Raw genomic sequence first — 6000 nt, 5'->3', positions numbered from 1 at the left:
ACAGTTTGGTTGCTCTTCTCTGCACTTTCTCCAGTTCCCCGATATCCTTTTTGAGAACTGGTGCCCAAAACTGAACTGCATATTCCAGATGATGTCTTACTAATGATTTGTACAGGGGCAAAATTATAGCTTTTTCTCTCTGGAGTCCATTCCTCTCTTAATACATGAAAGGACTTAACTTGCCTTGGAAGCCGCAGCTTGGCATTGCATGCTATTATTGATCAGATGTAAATGGAAATCTCCCAGGAAGAGGTGCCCTTGTGATCACATATGGTACTCTTGTAGCTCATAACCCTCTCTTTGTTGGCAACTAGACACTGTAGACACAGGAGAACTCCTCCAACTGTGTGGTATGTGGTTCATCATTGCCCAATGTGGAAGCCATCAGTTTTAATCAAGGAAGGATTAAGCCATTTAGCACTCAAATAAAGAAAGTGTACTTAGCCATCCATGTGGATCTTGAAAAGTATAAGCTGCACTTGTAATAATGGAAGTTTATGAGTCCATATCCAGAGAGATCTTGGTCCCTTAGAAGAAAGGAGGAGGTAGGGGAGGAGGTATCCCAGAGGCTGGCAGCATGAGAGCAAAGCTGGACACCTGACTAGTTTCGCCAGTCACGTCGGCTGCTTCAGATGCAACTGTCACCCATCTATGTGAAAAATGTTGTTTGAGCTTTACATAATGGAACACAAAGCGCAAACATTTCCAGTGCCCATATGACTATGATCTTTTATTAGGGTTTACTATACATAATTATAAATGGGTATTATTTTGATAGCGTGAGGAATTGTTAGAACTTCTAGAAGTGTTTCTCCAGTCCTCACTTAATGTCCTGAAGATGCAGAAAAAGAAACGAGGAGTAAGTGTCACCTCACCAGAATAGCAAATAAAAAATGTTTAAAAAGTTTAGCTTAAGAAAACAAGTATAACCTCTGTATAACCTTTGTACAACCTTTTTCAAATTTAATAAAGAAACATTGGAATGAAACATTTTTTATGAAACACCACAAAAATTGTTAAAGTCTCCCGCTCCTGTGTACACACGCACACATGAACCTAGACACGTGCATTGGTTGTGCAGACTTAAGAAATACAATTGTGCCACAGATATTAGGTATCATCGTGCATGCTGGAGTAAGAGCAACTATTCTAGGGCCACTGAACTCCAGGGAAAGTAAAAATCCTCCCTTGCAGTAGGGCTGGTATATGCAGTGCAGCATAGGGAGGAATGCAAAGACCTGTACATTAGTGAAGGAAGTAACCTCTCTACAAATGGACGGCTTAACGTAGGTGGGCAAATTCTACTGGTCAAGGCTCAACAGTTTTGCTACACTTACAAAAGGACATTCTTTAGAGGACAGTACAGTGCACATTTTGGACAGAGAGAACAAATTATTCTCAAGAGGAATGAACAAGGCCATCTACATCAAACCGGAACAGCCATCATTGAACAGGTGTGGGGGTGTTCAAAACCATCTGTCTTCCACATGCCTTGTACAACTCTGCCCCAAGCTAAATCACTAATCTTGTCTCCAAATACCACTCAAACTGTCCTCTCTGCTCCTCCCAATACATCCTGCTCTCTCTTTCTCTTGTCTCCTTCTCCCATGCTCATCTTGAGAACTTCTCCAGAGCCTCTCCCATCCTCTGGAACTCTCTACCTCAATCTGTCAGGCTATCTCCTACTCTGACCAACCTTTGAAATCCCTGAAAACTCCATTAGCTCATCCCCCACAGTCATTACCATTTGTACCACTTGCTCCACCCTACTAGATTGTGAGCTCTTATGAGCAGAGCCTGCTTAACCCTCATATATTTTATCTTACTAAAATTATACTGTCTCCCTTTGGATCGTAAAGTGCTGCGCAAACTGTTGGCACTGCTGTAAAAAAATCCTGTATAATAATACTAATAAGGATAATAATAATGCTGTTTTAACTTCTCTAGCCTGGAGCTTTAACAACAATTCAAACCTGCAGCCATGTACATTGAAGAATTAACACCTGTGAAATTTCCCTTATACTAAAGATGGGAGTATTTAACTAGAAAAAACATTTGCCTTTCCATGGTGATTGGATCGTGGTGTCAGTGCTACCCATTGGGTACAAATGCTGGGGTATTGAAAAAAGGGAATTGTCCCCCATAAGGGGTTTTCTAGGCAGCAGAAGGGTATGAAGATGATATTGTATAGTTTAAAAATTATTGAGCTTTATTAATAGCATAATCTCAAAGAGTGACAATAATAGTCAAAATAGGAGTGGTGATACAGGAGATAACACAAGTGAAACTGGCACAATAATACACAAGGTTCAAGCGCTAAAGTAGGATGTTAATTCTGATGCGTTTCAACCCCCTCGGGTCTTCTTCAGAGTATTTGGGCGCTGTAGGGAAATTTGCATTTATTGAGATTCATGGATATAACCATAAAATAAAATAAGGAATAGTAGGTATACATTTATCGGTATAGTTACCAATCATATTGTGTTAAGCGATTTCTCCTGAGCCTAAAATTCTCCAAAAACTCCCTCACTCAGTCCCAGCAGGGGGCCCCGGCCAGCCACCACATCGACAGAGGGAGCCAACTGCTCATGCGTGTCTTGCGAGGAGTCACAAAAGTGGATAAATTCCCAAGGCCAGGGAGGGGCGTGAGGGCAAACGAGCAGCACCTGCAGTCGAAGCATCAAGTAACAGTGCTATCAGTGCATTTCGTTTAGCACAGATAGAAGTATATGTATCATTACCAATCGTATAATATTAGAAGTAATAAGTCTGTTTATAAAATTATTTTGCATTTTTAACTGTTATATATATTTCTAGGACCAACAGCATGTAGTTATTCACATACTCAGGTAAAATGAAAATAGTAACTGTAAAAAGATATAGGTGTCAGTGTGTCAAAAATGGATGGCGGTAAGTATGTTGTATAGTGAGATTGAAATAGAGAGAATAGCATGATAAATGGAACAAGAATAATGCCCCGTACACACGGTCGGATTTTTCGATGGAAAATGTGTGATAGGACCTTGTTGTCGGAAATTCCGACCGTGTGTAGGCTCCATCACACATTTTCCATAGGAATTTCCGAGACACAAAGTTTGAGAGCTTGCTATAAAATTTTCCGACAACAAAACCCGTTGTTGGAAATGCCGATCGTGTGTACACAAATCCGAAGCACAAAGTGCCACGCATGCTCAGAATAAATGAAGAGAGGAAGGCTATTGGCTACTGCCCCGTTTATAGTACCGATGTACCTGTTTTACGTCACCGCGTTCAGAACGATCAGATTTTGTGTGACCCTGTGTATGCAAGACAAGTTTGAGCCAACATCCGTCGGAAAAAATCCATGGATTTTGTTGTCGGAATGTTCGATCAATGTCCGACCGTGTGTACAGGGCATAAGGATGTAAAAACATACAAGAAGAAATAAAAGAAAGGTGAATGGGAAGGGAAGGAAGAAGACCCAGACACGTGAGGGGTGAAAGGGAGGGACGGAAAAAAAAAAGGGGGGGGTGCGGGGGTGGGAAAGAGTGGCAGGAAGGAGGAGGGACGGGTGGAGTGGGGAAGGGAAGATTGGGGAAAGGGAAGAAAGGGGCCAGAGAGAAAGAGCTCAAAGAAAGGATGTAGAGAAATTAGGGAAATGGTGAAAAGTGAAAAGACAGTGAAGTGTGAAAATGGTGCAAGTGAGGGAATGAAAGTATAGATAGAAGAGGAGTCCAATAGTTGGGAAAGTGTGAAGAAGATGTGAATGCAGTGAACAGGGCCAAAAAGAGGCCACAATTGCAATGAAAAACAAGGAAAACAGAACAAAACATTATAAAGTGAGTGATAAGAGAGTGTGAAATGCTTCAGTGATTAACGCTGGCAAACATAAAAAGTGAATAATAGGTTGTGTGAAATAGGTTGTGTGAAAGAGAAAGAGAAATAGAACAACAATGGAAATGAATCACAATGTAGAGGTTCCACAATGGTAAGATAGGTGTTATAGGTAGATGGAGTCAATTAAGTTATGAAGGCACTTGTAATTACCTGTCTCCAGATTGTTGGTCAATAAGCACCTGCAGCTCGACTAGGCAACCAACCAGCGGCTAGCCTTCCTTATATAATGATGAAACATTGGGGGGATCACTAGTCTATCCCTACTATCCCATCAGGATGGACAAATTGACCAACAATCTGGAGACAGGTAATTACAAGTACCTTCATAACTTAATTGACTCCATCTACCTGTAACTCTTTATTTTAACAAAAAAAATGACCGTAAAAGTTGCTCACACTCTAATGCCCCGTACACACGGTCGGATTTTCCGATGGAAAATGTCCGATCGGAGCGTGTTGTCGGAAATTCCGACCGTGTGTGGGCTCCATCGGACATTTTACATCGGATTTTCTGACACACAAAGTTGGAGAGCAGGAGATAAAATTTTCCGACAACAAAATCCGATCACGTCAATTACGACCGTGTGTGGCCTGTTCCGACGCACAAAGTGCCACGCATGCTCAGAAGAAATTCCGAGACGGGACAGCTCGTTCTGGTAAACTTAGCGTTCGCAATGGATACAGCACTTTCGTCACGCTGCAATGTTAAAAATGGTTTAATACAGCGCACTCTCTTCTTCTTTATAATGTGACAAGAATTAAGTAGTTTTGCTGCTCATATTCACACACACTTCTCACAAACTTATTTCGTTACTATTTATCGGGATTCCCTCAATATATTTTGATTTCTCACATCTGACAACATATTTTTGTATATTTTTTATTTATTTTTTGGTTTTAATGTAGAATCTTTTTTTGTGTTTCTATTTTTTTTTTTTTTTTTTGCGATTTTGATTTGTACTCCAGAAAATGTTTGTGTGTGTTTTTTGTGACAAGTTCCCACAACACCATTGATATGTTGTTCTATTTAATCTGTAGGAGATTGTTTGGTGTTGTTGTCCCTTGTTAATTTCACATTTTATGTTAGAAATGTACCTGAATCCTCACCAACAAACTGTCATTTTTGGATGAAAACACACACAGGAGAGTAGAATTTACCCAAAAAATTTATTAAGGGGTCACAACTAAACAAAGAGGGAGGCAACGCTGGAGAAACTGCAGAAGTGGGTGAAGCCTTGGACCCCCAGGGCAGACATCAATTATTTAAAAGCAAAATTGGTGGCCTGAGGAGTCCATATCTAAGGGAGGACAGTCTGGTCCAGAAGTCCCAGAGATCCGGAAAGCAGCAGATGACATCTGTGTCCCCAGGCTGTGGTCATACGAGAGACTGCATCTTCTGTCAGACCAGACTGAACCCAGGGTCATCACTCTTTGGTCTTCTTTCCACGCCTCCTTCCACGCGGTGGTTGTGGTGGTGGAGTTGTGGCAGCAGGAGGAGGAGGAGGAGGATCGTCCATCTCAATGACATCCGTCTTGGGTGTTAGTTCCCCACTCAACCCCTTACGTAGGACTTTATAAATCAGGTCCTCAGAGAGCCTGCGTTGACCCTCCTGCATGCCCTGCAATTTTGTGGCAGCCATGCAGGCAAAGGCCTCTTCAGGACTGGGGAAGGCTCAGAGGGACGCAGAAGCCTCCTGGATCAGCCTGTATGCCGAATCCTGCACGGGACTCGGAGTCGTCTTCCTGACTCGTTTATGTGGCAGGCGGAGGGGAGGGACCTGAGACTCAGTCAGGCTGCGACTGGTCCCAGGCTTCTCTTGGCTGCCACTTAGCCCCGCCTCCTCCTGGCTGCCACTAATCCCCGCCTCCTCCTGACTGCCACATTCCACAAACTCCTCCTGGCTGAGGTCTTCCTGTGTATGAAAAAGGGACATAGTTTTAGTATTTTTTCAATCAATCACACACAATTTTCACCTCCTGACTGCTGCAAATTGAATGTTAACAAATATAACAGACTATCATTCTGAGCCCAGCATTTTTCATTCTTGTCCCAATTTTGGGTGCTCACTACTGTCTATTGATATGTAAAACACTTTTTTCAATCAGCAATTAGTGATCAATACT

The sequence above is a fragment of the Aquarana catesbeiana genome, linkage group LG13, assembly GCF_042186555.1.
Source record: "Aquarana catesbeiana isolate 2022-GZ linkage group LG13, ASM4218655v1, whole genome shotgun sequence".
Classification (NCBI taxonomy): Eukaryota; Metazoa; Chordata; class Amphibia; order Anura; family Ranidae; genus Aquarana; species Aquarana catesbeiana.
This window is presented reverse-complemented; position numbering follows the sequence as displayed.